Here is a 17,238-nt window from a genome sequence, read left to right on the forward strand (position 1 = left end):
GACCATTCTTTGCTATGTTTCGCTAAACAACTCATGCTAGAGGGATGGTTATATAACTCACCCCAAATGGGTAACGATTTTCTATTTCTTGGAATTTATCTGAGTCATATGACTCCGTATCTAGAATATACCAATATATACATACCCATCTATATAGCAATAGATCTTCTCCAAGCATTCTAGTGTTCTGATTATCAGTATGTTGTATTTCCTAGAATTCAGTGAGAAGATATTGTAACCTATTTGGATTATTCCTAGGAGATGCCAGAAGCTTGGCCCAGAAGAAGCATACTCATCCTCTACTCCAGAGGAGTAGGTTCTTTTTTAGACCAAGGGCTCTCAAATAAAAAAATCCATAGACTTCAAACTATCTGCAAACATCAAAGAACAATTTGTGTCATTGGGCATTTTCCATATTTTGTATAAATTTCTCCAAATTATTAACATAAATCCTCTTAGTGGAAACCAGAGTTCCCCTCAGGACATACAGAATAACGTTCTAGATAACCACATTCATTTATTTACTTAGCTATTTTAAAGTCTAGTATCCTTGGAAAATGTTAGCTACAAGATCTATAGGCTAAAATTCACTCTTCTTAATGTAACTGAAATCATAATTAGTAGGCACTGGTCATACAGCTGTCAAGAACTTAGAAGGGTCTGAAACTTTACCCTACCTATGTGCCAAGTTAGCTTGCTACAGTTTCATGGGTGATGGCAGAAGACATGACACCCCTGAATAAGACACAAAGAATTTTATTACTGACAGCAATGGTAGTAGTCAGAGTATCGGCATTTTATGCTGGTGTCCCACAGGGCAATGCTAAAAGGGTGAAATGGCTGCTCACACATAGTGGTTGTATTATAGGAGTAGATTTCCAACCATAGGAATAATGAATCTTTTATAATGGGCAGTAAACCTGACTGATCTTTGCCCTAAAGAGAAACAATATCTTTGTTGTATTGAACTGTAAACATGCAGGACCCACGGAGAATTGTCTTCCAACTATACTTACCCCTTGATTCAACACTCTTTTGACTACTGGAAAAGTTTCCTATTAGTACACCACTCTGTTAGGTGCATTGATCAATGACTCATAGAGATTAGGACCAAATCTGTTAAATTTGTCTCATACTATATTTAATAAGGTTACTATCAATAGGACTCTGAGCAGCAGGATAAGACAATATTCAATATTAACATCAAGTGTTCCAGACCCAATCATGTGAGCAAATCTTATAAACCATCTCGATCTACCTTAGAAATCCAGGTGTATTTCTCCTTAAGTTTCCACCTTGACCTTCCCATCTGGATCAAGGCACTAATCCAGGTATAGTAGGATATATCAGCAATCACACAGACTCTACCTTGCCCTGCAAGAAGAAAATTTATGACCAATATCATCTATAACAAGCCTGGCCACTGAGTTAAGGTTAACCTGAATACATTCCAGGACTGAGGTGGTATCTTTGATCACCTCAACTAATATCGAAGAGAAATTTTGTGTCACTTTTTCCTTCATGAACTTGTGTGTCATCCTTGTGCAGGGGCTATGCTAATCTTCGCTGTATCATTCCAATTTTAGTATATGTGCTGCTGAAGCAAGCACTTATATCACCTTGTCTAATACAATTTTCTAATTCTAATTTTTCCTACTATGACTCAGATTGTAGGGAAAACTATGACATTGGTATAAGTAGCAAATCAGTTACCCCTCTAGAAGGCTCCCCAAGCAACTAGGTGTAGCTCATTTTGGAGATACAATGCAGTCATTTAAGGGTTACATTACCCACTGGGAGTGTTTTTTAACTTGGAAACCTCTTGTGATTACTCTTAAGAGGACAATAATAATTTTATGGGAGAGAAATAAGGTAATACTTGGCTTCCACACAAGACCTATAATCCCAAAAGTACTCTTGATGTCCCTAAAAGGATGGAGCCATTTATAATTATTGGAGCTCCTAAAGTGGAATCTATATCATCCAAGATCACAAGTTGACATTGCCCAGTGTGGCCTCCTAGCCATCTGGTAGGTCTCAGGTTTCTCAATTCAGTTTGAATACTTCAGTCTAGTCATTGTTTTTGTAGGTAATGTTTGAGGACAGTTACTCCACTCTGTCTTATGTACACCATCAGCCAGATAACCTTCATCCATTCCAGAGAATCACTCTGCTACAGCAGTGGAAATATGGATGAAACAGATAACTAAAGGTGTTTACAAGAATTTTACTGGGAAGTATAGGGACTAGGATTATCACCTTCTCTTTTGATAGACTTTTTGGTAATTTTAAGATGAATGGCAATCAAACGGTGGCCAGAGCTTCCTTATAGGAAATTACAGACCCAGAAATCAATTAAATTTAAGTGCTTATTAGCTTGGGAAAGATACACAAGAGGATTTTTCTTGAAGAAGGCTCTAGGAGTGGTCTATAGGAAAAAAGAAATATTAATGTTCCTTTGCCATCCGTCTTTCCAAGGGTCTAAGATGATCTTGCCCAAGTGACAGTTTGTTGCTCTCCTCCAGTGCCTGAAATACTTGCATCTCATTACAGTAGCTGTAACTTTACCTTTTCTCAATCATCCCCTCCTGACAGTCACAGTTTTAATTTTGAAGGGACAGGTACAAAAGTTATAAGAACAATTTAATTAAAATTATAAAGCTCTGTTATTTCCCTTACTTTGGCCAGTATGGGCTACTGTCAGCAATGTACTCAACCAAGTGGTCATTATCTTTATAATGTAACTATGCCACTCTTCTAAGATAATCTAGGTGGTTGAATAAGAATTAAATAAAGGTTGTACAAACCAAGATATCCCAGAGTTGATATTAGGGGAAAGTAAAAAGTACCATGCTCAATAATGGTCAGGGTGGAGTTCCAAAATCTGTATCTATCTCTATCTCTATCTCTATCTCTATCTCTATCATCTCTATCTCTATATCTCTATCTCTTTATCTCTATCTCTATAATCTATTTCTATCTATCTATCTATCTATCTATCAATCTATCTAATCATTTTATCCTTTTTGGAAGCAGTGACTGAAAAGAGATGACCCATTTCTGAGCACAGCTTTATTTGGTGGCAAAGTCATATACTAAGGTGTGTAAATGAGGAAGACTTGAGGGAGATATACCCAGAAACCTTTTTAAGTCAATTTTTGAGACTATTCCAATGTTCTACAATACAAGATGCCTGTGGTTCTTATGTAGTATAGGAAGTCCATTGAATCACTTAATTATTAGCTCATCGTCATGTGACCTTTAGATAAAAGATGCACCAGTATAAGTCTGTAACTGGTCTATAAAGCTGAACATGTGACATAGACTAGTTTAAAGAGCCATTGTAATGTGTCAGACTATGCTGATCAGATATGGAACTGTAATCTGAAAAAAAAGTCGAGAGCTGTGAGGCATTGCTGATCCCCCTGAGAAGGCTCCATAGTTTGGTTTAGTCAATATGCTTTGAACAGGTGAGTGCAACACCCAATTTGCTGTGGCTTCTCCTACCACAGGACAAACACATCCACTTATGGCAATATTCATATGTCTGGCATGCTGTGGTAAACTGTAGATTATAAATTTATGGCCCTTGGGACGCCTGGGTGGTTCAGTTGGTTAAGCCTCAGACTTCAGCTCAGGTCATGATCTCATGGTTCATGAGTTCAAGCCCCACATCAGGAGCTGTGCTGACAGCTCAGAGCCTGGAGCCTGCTTCAGATTCTGTGACTCGCTCTCTCTTTGTTCCTCTATCTCTCCCTCTCTCTCTCTCTTTATCTCAAAAAATAAAAATAAACATTAAAAAAATTAAACTTATACTCCTTGACTTTGTGCTCAATGTATGGCGATGGATATGTTGCCATATCTGGTAGGAGGTAAATCTAGACAAGAACAGGAACACTCTAGACAATGCAGCATACCGATTCCACTTGGTCTCATCAAAGAACAGGTCTTCACCGATCACTGTAAGCATCTCCATGATTGGCCCAGATGGTTCAATAAGCAGTATGGTTTGTTTCCACAGTTTGTAGTCCTAAAGAGATGTCTCTAATCTGCCAGTCTGTAGTTCACCAGGTGGCAGAATAAATAATCTAGACTACTGGCAGCAGCTCAAGAGGCAGTAAACATAAAATGAGTTTCATCAAGGAGTGTATTGGTTAACTGAATTAAACCATCATGTCCATGTTCAGTTATGCATAGCTGGTGTTGCTGTTGTACAGCTGTAGCAGTCCAGTGGATACCATCAAGTGTCAGTTTAGATGAAATATCAGTGAACAAGGCCTAGGCATTTAGGGTAACCTCCGTGAATCAAGGATCCTGTTGGATCCAAGGACCCAAAGCCAACAGCTTTGCTTCAATTGGTGGAGAGGAAGATACAGATTTCCTCAGAGAGATGATTACCATTTTTTTTTCTTTTCATATAAAGAAAAGATGCTATAGGGGCCAGGCAGGCACTTTTTTTGAATATACCATTTCTATTTGACGAGTGAGGATTATTGGACCCTTCCTTGTTAGCCATTGTTACACATTGAATCCAAGTCAACCCTACCCCAAATGGTAATATTAGGCTGGAAAGTCACAAAGCCTTCAAGGAATCAGTGTGCAGTTTTAAGTAGAGTCTTATAGCAGCTGATTGCTGCTTTTCATAAGGGGTAACTATGTCATGGAGGCAACAAACCCAAAATATCAAAAAACATCTCTGAATGTAGGGTGCCTCCTTTTGCCAGAGACTCCAGACAGCAAAACTGTCAGTCAGAGACACTTGCAGCTTCAAGAGGATAGTAGTTTAGAGAACATGGAAGGCTCATTGGATAGCTTCCAGCATACATTTTGGTCTGGACCCCATTCAAAGGATGCTTATTTGTGGTCTAGCCAATATAATGGTCCAAGTAGAATGCCCACTTGCTTCAAATACCCAAAGAGTTCAATAAATTATTGGATCTCTCTTTGGTGAATAGCAAAGTGGCAGTAGTTTTTCCTTAACTGCTGGAGGTTTGAGAGTTTTTATATAAACTCACATAGGCCCAAGATACTCCGTGGCTGGTAGCCCCCTGAATTATGTTGGGATTTATCAGCCACTCTTGTTGGTAGAAATATAATAACACTGCAGTCAAGGCCATTGACACAAAGGGTTCGGACTTGCCAACCCCCAACTCATCTTTTTAGTGAAAACTTCAGACGTTAGAAAGTAGAGGTATTAGTGTTATCCTGGCCCAACTCCTGGTGGCAAATGGCAGGGGGAACTTATGTACTCATAGATGAGTACTCCAGATGTATATTGAAGGTCTTACTATATAAAGGCACTTTGGTCTTGGTCCTTGGGTACCAGTGGGACAGAAAAGAAGGTACTGGCATTGTTCAACACAAAACACCAAGTGTTATCATTCTGTGCAATGGATTCCTTTATAGGACTATAGCAGCAACAACTGGATCCAGTTAGCAATAATCTAAAGTAAAGCTTTATCTCCTGTTATCACTTTTCACTGACCATAGGTTTGTTGTGTTAATTGGAACTTACTCTTGCTACTTTAAGATTTAACCAAAGCTGTGATTTCCATTTGTCTTCCTTATATTAAATATATATTTTTGTTGGACCACTCTGAGTTGGACAGGCAGACACATTGGGAAGTGATTTATATGTGCCACTAGTAATTTTCAATATGTAACACTCCCTGATTGGGAGAATCCACTCTGGATTTTATAAGTGTTCACAGCACACAGATTAATATACATAAATGTGTATAAAACATTAATATACATTACTGTACATTCAGCAGTGGAAATCCTAATAGTATGTTGAATTGGCCCAAAGAGTCTCATCCACAAAAATTTATTAGCTCTTCTTCCCCAGTGTGTACCTAGCCTAAATTTTATTGCCTGAATCTGGATACCCCTACACCTATGGAACCAGAGAGGATTGTGAGTTGGGCACCTTTCTCCAAAAGAATTATATAAGTTTGAGTTTCTTTTTTTCCCAAATTTTCCAGCTTACCTAGATGGGTGCACATGGCCTTTAGTTCTACTTGTGTTTCAAGGACACCTAGAACTCATTCAAACCATCTTTCTCAAAGTGGCTTGAGTCAGGGTAATGAACAGAGAAGAATCAGAGAGCCTGGAGGAATTAGAAGGCAAGGCACACTTGCTTTCAAATTCGAACAGTGGTGACAGCATGTAGCTCAACCAAATGAACCTCTAATATTTTCAGTCCACCCAAAGCCCTATATGAGCAGCAAGATCATCCTTACTGACACCCGATATTTTAGATTTGGGGACCCCTTCATTCAACTGCCATTGTCACATTGCTTTCTGGTTGAAGCTGCGCAATTCATTTCCTTTGGCTCATTTGTATTTAATATACAGAGTAATGCTGCTCTCCTCCTCTTCCTCTTCCTCTTCCTCTCCCTCTTTCTCCTCCTGTTCCTTTTTCTCCTCCTTCTCCTCCTCCACCACTTCTTCTTCTTCTTCTTCTTCTTCTTCTTCTTCTTCTTCTTCACAGATTTCACTCTAATCTAGGGCATTTTCAGTTACATTATCAAAATAACAACTAGTAAGTTCTTGCAGAGTTTCAACATAAAGCCTAAGGGAGTTTTTCACGGTGGCATAACTTGCTAAACAAATTTATCTAGATTTCCTTGGGTCCATTCTCATTCGTTAGTGGGCCATTTCCATCAGCACTATAAAGCTAATTCAGGGAAGTAAGAACCCCAATATTAGTCAATGCCTCATCCATGGTTTCTCAGAAAAGTTTGTCTTTCCCAAGGAAATATCCTTGAAAGGGACAAAACTCCTTCAAAGTAGCCAGGACCCACTGCAAAAAAACCCTGAGGCCATTACTGTCATCTCTGAAAAGATCTAGGGTTGGCATGCTATGTCACAGAAGGCTCTAAGCCATAAGACAACTCATCTATGGCCATTCTTTGTTAACAGGCAGTATGTGCCCCAAGTTAAGCATTATATTCCTCATGTCTCATCTCCCAAATCAGCTAACAAAAACTCTAATCCTTTACCTGATTTCTGCCCACAGAGGTCATAAATTTCCCTCTATTTTTCCTTGGCACATCTCATTTGAATGAAAAGTGGTGGAACTTTCTGTCATCAACCCCCAGGAAAAATTTTAGTACCAGTTGTTGCAAAGCCAAAGACCTGAGGATGATCACTGGGTGGGGGCCCAGTTTCAGCTCTTACAAGAGAATTAGCAACACCCTGGGCATCATTTTAGTAGTTGTTTTTATACTTACTTCCTAGTGCTTGGTCTGAAACCATCTCTTCAATTCCTCTTAATTAAAAGATTATAAAGTGGAAGATCCTACTTAACCCACTTAATGATACATGAACTTTCCTCTACCCCTATTAATAAGCCCGTGAGACCCTAATCTTTCTGCTTGGAGAAAGCCATGTCTCCATCAGCATCCCATCTCTCAGAAAAATGGAGGGATTTGAGATTTCACCTAACAAGTTATTCTACCTCTCTTTCACGGATGCTCAGAGAAGATGATCAATCAGGCAGTCAATCTCTTGGATAAGAAACAAAGAACTTTATTATTTCCTATGACTGTTATATCAGTATTTATGTTGGTTCCTCAAGCTCCAGTTCCCATAGGGGAGCACAAAGAGGTTCATGTAATATCTATATATGTACTGGGTTACAATACAAGGAGAAAACCTGAGTTAGAAAAACCAAATCCTTTCTACCAGGTAGAAAGTATGCCTGATTTTTACCCAAAGGGAAAGATATTTTTGTTGTACTGGACAGTAGTATTAATGACAACAACAAAAATCAACAAATCCAATGAACCAACCACCCACCAACCAACCAATAAAACAAAACCAAACAAAACAAAAACACCAACCCCAAAACCCAACCAACCAACCAACCAACTAACCAACCAACCTACCAACTGTTCTTGCTCCAGAGGAAAGAACTACCTCTATTTCCTGAGGCTATTTGCTATGCTAACATCCTTGAAATAATAGTCCAGAACAAAGGCCTAAGACTTGCATAAATGTGAGAGACCCACGAAGAATTATCTTCCAACATTACCTGTAAAAATGTATTAAAGTGCATGCTCTCCCTATCTTTGTCTTTGTCTCTGTCTCTGTATCCATCTCTGTCTTTTCTACTCTCTCTCTCTCTCTCTCTCTCTCTCTCTCTCTCACACACACAAACACACACACACAGCAAATGTTGAAGAAGTGTTTCTGAGGTATCTTACAGCTTTAAAACAATTCTCAGGAATTTTATAATAAAAAATATTAGGATGTTCATTTGATGTGAACCTTAGAATTTCTTTAATAGCTGATAGGATAAGAAACTCTGACTTCTTCAGTAATCATTAATGGGAAATGGAATGAATTCCTACCATATTCATAAACTAGATAAGAGGAATGGTGGCAGAGAATAAATGGGAAACTGATATGTGGCAATGTTGAAAGTCACAAAATTAGGAGCATTATGTGCAGGCTAAGCAGATATCAGGCTGAGGAAATAGGCTGGAATGAGAAAGTTTGGCAAATATTTGAAAAAAGAAAACAATTTGAGTTAAATTTATAAATGAAAAGAAATCCAGTCAGTTAAGGTGATGGAGGAGGAGTGAGGGTAAAGCAGTCCCGCTTCACTGAGCAAGATAATAGTCTGCTCAGAGTATTCTGGACCCTGGAATTTTAGAGACTAAAGATTTAAGGTGGCTATAAAAGAATGAATTGTAGTAGTTGACATAGGAAGGATGAATAAGGATATCAATTGAAGCCTACTCAATGTAAGAAAAATCTGGCAATGTTTCAGAGATGATGATAGTCAAAACTATATATGGAAGAAGAAAAAATTCCTCTCAGAATTTTTCAGTACAGAAGCCATTTAACTCACATGGAAGTGAAGGTCTTTGGGACAGCCAGCTATTTCACAGGACATAAAGATCTTCTCCAGTGGGAGGTAACAGATATAGCCCTCCCAGCTCCTGTCTGAAGATATATGCAGCCCAAGTTTAGGAAATGCCTATTATTATATTATTTTTATTGTACCATAAATATTCATAGCATCATACCACAGAGGAAAATTGTGCCGAAGGAGAGATAGAATTCCAGCATCAATGAGCTTATGGAGCAATGTAATATGCAGAAGGAACAGAAGGAGAAATGTAATATACTGACTTTTAATTTTTATTTGAGACTGATGTTCATGCCTATCTAAAGCCAGGCTCATTAGCAGAGGAGCAAAATAAATTATATTAGTACAGGAGGGAAGCATACTACAAATCCCAGACTCTAGTTTTGACAGACTTATTTATTGCATAAATATGATGAAAATGTAATGATTACCATTTATAATTATGTTTTGCAGCCAGGTTTTGTTAGTCCTTTTTAGAAACGAACACATGTAATGTACAAGAGATATAGAATAAGGCCAGTTTATTCTCTCAAGAACAAATATCTTTGTACAGTCAAGGGTCTCACACATAGAATGGACACTTCTTATTTGATATTCCCATCTGGATCTGCCTTGAAACTGGGAACTAAAAAGAGCAATGAAGAGGTTTAATACATCAAGACTTAGTCTTCCTAAAATCTCTAGCATAACTCCACAATGAAATACAGTCCATTTGTACTTAGCTTTCTCAGAAGCCACCTACTTTGACTGACTCTTGAATCATGCTGCCTGTGTAGTCTATCTTGCAACAAAATCTAAGTTTATGTGTATATGTATTACAGAAGCTAAACACATCTGGAAAGTAGGACTGTGGAAACACATTTGTATAGATTTGTGTACATTGTCATGTACACAACAAAGTGGATTTTGAATTGCAACTTTGGAATACAGTTCTATCAGTAGCTTTGTGTAGACATGAGTATGTGGAATTGACTTTGAATTCTAGAAGTATGGGTTCAGTTTGATTTTACTTGCAACATCTCTAGGGAAACCACTGAAGAAAGTTGTATTATCAAGTAAATAATAATTTTAACATTTATCCAGTCTTTTCTATGTGTCAGGCATGAGATAAATATTTATATGCAAATTCTTATTTAATTCTCACCACAATCCCATGAGGCAGATACTATCTATTATCTCAATTACATACATGAGGCTTAGGAAGTTATGTAACTTTCCTGAACTCATAAACCAGTTAAATGATATTATCAGGACTTAGGCCAGGTTCTAAATGACCTTGGAGTCCAAGTTCTTCATCAAGATCTCTGCATGATCTTGAGAAACACCTAAGCACAGTCTAGGATTCTGCAAAGAAATAAATCTAAAATTGATTTGAAAAAGAAAGATGAGGCATGTAATTCAGTTAACTCAATTTGTTAGAACATGTTATTTAAAAAATGTTTTCTGTTCTACTCTCCCACATTGGAAAGTTATCTTTATCAAGAATCCTGAGTCACAGAGTGGAAATCCAACCTGGGAAACTGCCCTGCAAATACAAGCTGCTTTTTTCCAAAGGGCCCTGCATTATTGTGGGTGGTTCAGCATGAAATATCACCTTTTTCAGAATCATACTCAGTCCATTATAATCCCAACGATAATTTCAACATCTCAACTTTATAGCTAAATCTCTCAACAATAGTTTGTTATGAAAAATAGGGACACCTGGGTGACTCAGTTGGTTGAGCGTCCGATTTTGGCTCAGGTCATAATCTCACGGTTTGTGAGTTCAAGCCCCGCTTTGGGCTGTGTGCAGATAGCTCAGATCCAGGATCCTGCTTTGGATTCTATGTCTCCCTCTCTCTGCTCCTCCCCTGCTCATGCTCTGTTTCTTCTGTCTCTCAAAAATGAATTAACATTATAAAAAAAATTAAAAAAAAAAAAGAATTTTAAGAATTAAAGAAATACCTTAAAACACTGCAAGTTACAGAGTCCATGTTTAGACATATCATTGAGTACAGAACAGTCATACTTAGTAGTTCAATGTATATTGATCAGAAATAATAGTTCTCTAATCTTGCAAAATGATTTACTCAATAAAATATTTAAATGATCTATATAAATGTTCAGGTGAAAGCTGAACAATTACATTATTTAATTGTGTTCAATTATTTTCCTGGGAAAATAAAATGGATTCTGCTTAAAATTTTGATAGAATAAATGAATCACCACTTTGTATGAGCACTAAGAGACAAGAGTACTAAAAATATATAGCCACAATAATTTGTTAATGGATACATAAGGTAAAAAAGATGTAAATTATAACATCAAAACCATTAACTATGTGTGGAGGGGCAGTGAGAGAGTTAAAATGTAGAGCTTTAGTATGTATTCAGAGTTAACTTAAACTAGACTGTTATAAATATAAGATGTTTAAATATAGAGAATAAACTAGTGGTTTCCAGAAGGGAGATGGGTAGAGGAATGGTTGAAATAGGTGAAGAGAATTAAGAGGTAAAAACTTCCGGTTATAAAATAAATAAGTCATGGAAATGAAAAGCACAGCATAGGGAATATAATCAATAATATTGTTATAACTTTGTATGGTGGCAGATGGTAACCGTACCTACAGTTAACATTTCATAATGTATATAAGTGTCAAATCACTGTGTTGTACACCTGAAACTAATATCGTATATGTCAATTATACTTCAATTTAAAAAAATAAGTAAAAGAGGTTTTATGTAAACCTCATGGTAACCACAAAGCAAAAATCTATAGTAGGAACACAAAAGATAAAGAGAAGGGAATCTAGAATAGAATATCATCATATAGACTATCATCATATCACGAAGAAGAAAGCAAGAGAAAAGGAAAGAAAAAAGGAATTACAAAACAGGCACAAAATAACTAACAAAATGGTGACTGTAAATCCATACCTATCAATAATTGCTTTAATGTAAATGGACTAAATTCTCCAATCAAAAGACGAAGAAACACTGAATGGGTAAATAAAATAGCACCCAACTATATGTTGCCTATAGGAAATCCATTTCAGCATTAAAAATACACAGACTGAAAGTGATGGGATGAAAATAGATATGCCATGCAAATGGAAACCCAGAGAGGGCATGGGTAACTATACTTAGACAAAATAGACTTTAAGACAAAGTTTGTAATAAGAAACAAAGAAGATCATTATATATTGGTAAAGAGGTCATTCTAACAAAAGAATATAACATTTCTAAATATTTTATGCACCCAACATCAGACTGTCTAAATATATAAAGCAAAAGCAACAGATCTGGGGAGAAAGAAACAGCATAACAAAAATAGGGAACTTTGATATCCCACTTTCAATAACTGATTGATCATCCCAACAGAAAATCTATAAGGAAACATTAAACTTAAACTATGCATTAGACTAGATGGACCTAACAGGCATACACAGAATATTCCATCCAAAAGCAACAAAACACACATTCTTCTCAAGGGTACATGGAATATTCTCAAGGATAGACCATATGTTGAGCCTGAAAGAGGTATGGTGTCCATGCAGACATGGCCAAATAGGTCCAAGAGGACTCATCCTGGATTGTGCAGGAGCAGGAGGTTGGACCAACATGAATATCTGGCACTGGACAGAATGGGTCACCATCAGCTGGCCCAAGGGGAAGCTCTGTGAAGTCTTGATGGACATTGTTGTGGAGAATTCAAGATCATTGAGCTGAAGGAAGTGGAAGGCAAGGTTTCCAGCAGCAGCCACAAAGGAAAGCCGATTTTCCTCAATGAGTGGAACATGAAACTGGGGTGGAAAGGTTCAATTAAAGAATCTGGTGTGAGGCACAAAGGATTGATTGAAATTCTGAATCTCTCTGAAGAAAATGAAGTAGATGATGCTGAGGTGAACATGAGTAAAAATAAAAATGATGAAGATATATGGAAGGATAGTAAGAAAACTTTAGGCACCACCAAGTCAGGGAGGTTCTTGGAGATAACCTGAAGCAATTTAAGACAGAATTTACAATGGGAATAATTTTACCATTGAAAACTTTGGCAACCCAGGAATTGACTGCTAAAAGGAAAGTGAGTGAGAGTACTTTACAGGCCTCATTTCCAGTGGCGTTGGGAATAAGGATTCTAACTGTGGCATTACTCATGATGAAACTGTTTGGCACAACTGTGAAACAGCTGTGCAGCATCTTCACTGTGAAAGACTTTGTGCAAAATTTTCTAAATCTTCAGTTGTATTAGAAGCTGTAAAGGGAGGGAAATTCTAGGAATAAAGGATACATCACTGGTGAATATATAAAATTGTTAACAAATAAAAAGGTCATCATGAAATGGAGATGTAGGGACTAGCTAGAAGAACACTATTCGACAGTTACACTGAATTTTGTGTCCACATCAGGGCAAATGAAATTACAGTTGAAAGGTAAAAGAATTCCTGTCCCTAAAGAAGAGAACATGAAATTCTGTTGCCATAAGCAGCATTTTGAAGAAATAAAAGGTTTGCTGCAGCTGACCACCTTAAATTGTGAATTGGAAAATTTTATAAGGGGATTACTTTCTGTAAGTAGAAAAAGTGTCAAGTTTACTTCTTCCTCATTGTTACTTTTAAAAAAGAAAACAAAAACTATTAGTTTATATTGGATGAAATCCATGAACTTATAGGGAATGTAAAGCATTGTTTTAATCTTTACTATGCCTTGATTCTGCATTGAGTTAAAAGCAGCAAGCAACCTGAAATCAGATATTAACCTTACCTCCCATAGATACTCCTTTGGGAATAGATTGAGTCCCTGAGTACAGATAATGGAAGTTTCCCAAGCTAAAGTTTGTCTGAGCAAATTTAGTTCAGGAAGAAAAAATAATAAATTGCATGTTGATAGTATTTATTCATTGAAAAAAAAAAACAGGGGAAAAAAACAAATGAAAACAAAAAACTCAAAATGAAAACCTTAAAACATACTTGTTTTTTTCTTCATGTTTTTACATTTTAGTAAAGAAGTTCTACCTGACCTCTCATTACATTTTCTTGAAGAGAGCAATGCACCTATTATCTATTCAAATTGTTCTGCTAAAAAGATAGGGAAAAAATTAAGCACAGTATTTACCAAATTATTAACACTCCAGAATTGTAATAGCCATTTTTGTTTACATTTTGAAATTAGATCCAGAGAGGAAGCAGATGATCCATTATGGAAAAATCTTTTAAAGTTCAAACTGCAATTTTAAAACAACCCTTTCATTCTCCCTATTTTGTGAATACAGGATGGATATGGATTAGCTTTGAAAAGGAAAGGATTCAAAAACTACAAAATGGACAGGCCTGGGGAGCAAGAGACCCAAGTCATGCTCCTAGGTTTACTGCTAGTACTAATGTGGGCCTCAGTTGCAAGGTCAACAGCACAAACCTCACTCTTGTCTTCATACAGTGTGAAGCAACTTTACAAATATCTATGAAATGAAGCACGTGGCTGTTCTTCGGAGTTTCAGCATGGCCATGAAATCTGTCTGTGCAAAGCAGTTCTAGTGCTCCCTTGAGGGTTGGAAATAGTCACAGAAGAAGCTAGCCTTGGACCCAGCTCAGTCAGAAGGTTCTGTATGAAATGAGGTAATGAGGTTTTGTTGAAGTGGGGATCAGTTTAGAATGCTCCCAAGGATCATGAACAAAACCAGATGGTCTTTGAGGTAAACTGTCAAAGTTCCCAGGAAAGAACTCCAAGAATGGACTAAGAATGATCCATCCATGACTCTACTATAAACTTCTCTGGTCCCTTAATGGTAACAGTCCTTCCAGAATTTCTTTAAATCTCCAAATTTATATCTGTGTAAAAATTCATGACTGGGAAAACTTCTGTGCTGCTGATTCCCTTCCTGAGATAGAGTCATGCACACAGGGGCACTGGTCAGTTGCCTCCAAATTTACAGAACTCAGAGATTTGTTCTCACCATAGGAAGTCCAACCACTCTAGGGGCTAGTGCAAAAGCAGTGCATTGAGAAAGGCCCATTCTTTGTGTAAAAGAGTTTCATATGTTACCTCGTGTCTTGCAACCTTGTTATGATCACATATTAACTCCAGGAGACCTTTTCTTTTCTTTTCTTTTCTTTTCTTTTCTTTTCTTTTCTTCTTTTCTTTTCTACTCTTTTCTTTTCTTTTCTTTCTCCTTGCCTTCCCTTGCCTTCCCTTGCCTTCCCTTCCCTTGCCTTGCCTTGCCTTGCCTTCCCTTGCCTTGCCTTCCCTTGCCTGCCTTCCCTTGCCTTCCCTTCCTTCCCTTCCCTTCCCTTCCCCTCCCTTCCCTTCTCTTCTCTTCTCTTTTCGTCAATTCTTTTGGGTTTTCTACATAGATAATCTTATTCTCTATGTCATCTATTTTTCATTGTCAATCTGGATTACTTAGTTCATTTTGCTCTTTCTTTATGAGAGTTCTTATCATGAATGGTTGCTGGACTTTGCCAAAATCCTTTTATATAATCATGTGATTTTTCTTTTTTAGCTTATTGATGTGATGAATTACATCAATTCGTTTTTGAGTGTTGAACCAGCCTTGCATACCTGAGGTAAATCTCACTTGGTCATGTTGTATAATGCTTTTTATACATTGTTAGATTAGATTTGCTAATATTTTGTTTACGATTTTTGTATCCGTGTTCAGGAAAGTTATTGGTTTTAGTTTTCTTTTCCTATAATGTCTTTTTCTGGTCTTGGTATTAGGGTAATACTGGTCTTTTAGAATAAATTAGGTTGTATTCCTTCTGCTTCTATCTTCTGAGTTTTCAAAGAATTGGTATAGATTATTTCTTAAATGTTTGGTAGAATTCACTGGCCTGATGCTTTCTATTTTCAGAGATTGCTGATTATTGATTCAATTTCATTAATAGATGTAGGCCTATTCAGAATGTATATTTCTTCTTGGGTGAATTTGGCAGATTAAGTATTTCAAGGAATTGATCTATTTCATCTAGGTTATAAAATGTGTAGGCATTGAGTTATTCATAGTATCTAATTTGCTTTATTATTATCCTTTTACTGTGCAATCTTTATCTAGTTTTTTAAGCTGGAAACATAGATTATTGACTTAGATCTTTCTTCTTTTCTAAGATATTTATTTAGTGTATATATTTCCTTCTACTTACTGCTTTCACTGCATCTCACAACTTTTGATAAGTGTATTTTCATTTAGTTCAAGATATTTTAAAATGTATCTTGAGATTTTTTTTGACCCATGTGTTATTTAGAAGTGGATTTTGTTTCTGACACTATTCAATATGCAGGCTATTTTTTCTCCTCAATGATCTTAAAATCATACTTACAACGCACAAATTTGTATATATACAAAAACATATTTCATGCTTCTTATTCTGTTTTATGGACATATTTGTCTATTTCCATGTATACACTACAATGTTTTGCTCATTTGGCTTTATAGTGTGCTTTGATATTTTCTACACCACTAATTCTCAATACCATGTTGTTTCATGTCGCTAGGAAATATTTGGAAGGTATGGGAGTGTTTTAAGGTGTCACAATGGCTGAAGGTATGCCACTTGAATTTACTAAGTGAAGGCCAGAGATGTTGATAAATTCCAATAAATGAAAGAGTGCCACTGAACAAAAAAAAATATTTTAATCAAAATGTCAGAAATACCTTATATGAGAAACCCTGTTTAAGGAAAACAAAAAACAAAAAACAAAAATAAAAGAAAACAAATGAACAAAGATTAAATAAAAAACAGTATAGAATCAGTAGGTCAAGTACAATTTTTAAACATGAATTTGGCTGGCATTCTTTTGAACCTATTAACTAATTTGGAGGAGAATTAACAATTAAGGAGAATTAAGAATGAAGGTAAAAGCTAATCATCCAGGAAAACCAATTTTCACCTATTTGACATCTTTAAGAAAGTTTTATTTTTTTCCTCCACTTAGGTTTTATACATCCTTGTCAGATTAATCCATAGTAACCTCACAGGTTTTGCTACTACTGTGAATCAAATTTGCCTTTTATTTTGCATGATATTTTTTATCATATATTTCCATTGTATTTTCTAGTAGTTATAGATTATGTGAAAGAATAAGAAAGCCATCAAGTTTTGTTTTTTGTTGTTGTTATTGTTCTTGTGGGTTTTTTTTTTTTGTTTGTTTGCTGATATACTCAATAACATTTTAGAACTCTTTAATTAGACCTAATTTTTAAAATTTGTTTGGTCTATTAATTCTACTATTATTTTGAGATAGACCGTCATGTTTTTTGCAAGAGCAAATTTTTTTCTACCATTCAAGTATCTCATGTATGTGTTACTTTGTATAATTACATTAACTAGGAACTCAAGTAGTGATGATACTGGCATCTTATTTCTCACTTTAATGGACTGT

The 17,238-nt window shown here is 36.3% G+C and overlaps 1 pseudogene; it reads right to left on the minus strand.

The window, feature by feature from the left end:
• Nucleotides 1–1,495: 1,495 nt before the first annotated feature.
• LOC123609988 lies at nt 1,496–1,610 on the minus strand (annotated as a pseudogene).
• Nucleotides 1,611–17,238: the final 15,628 nt, after the last annotated feature.

Source organism: Leopardus geoffroyi, chromosome B2, assembly GCF_018350155.1.
Source record: "Leopardus geoffroyi isolate Oge1 chromosome B2, O.geoffroyi_Oge1_pat1.0, whole genome shotgun sequence".
NCBI classification, from domain to species: Eukaryota; Metazoa; Chordata; class Mammalia; order Carnivora; family Felidae; genus Leopardus; species Leopardus geoffroyi.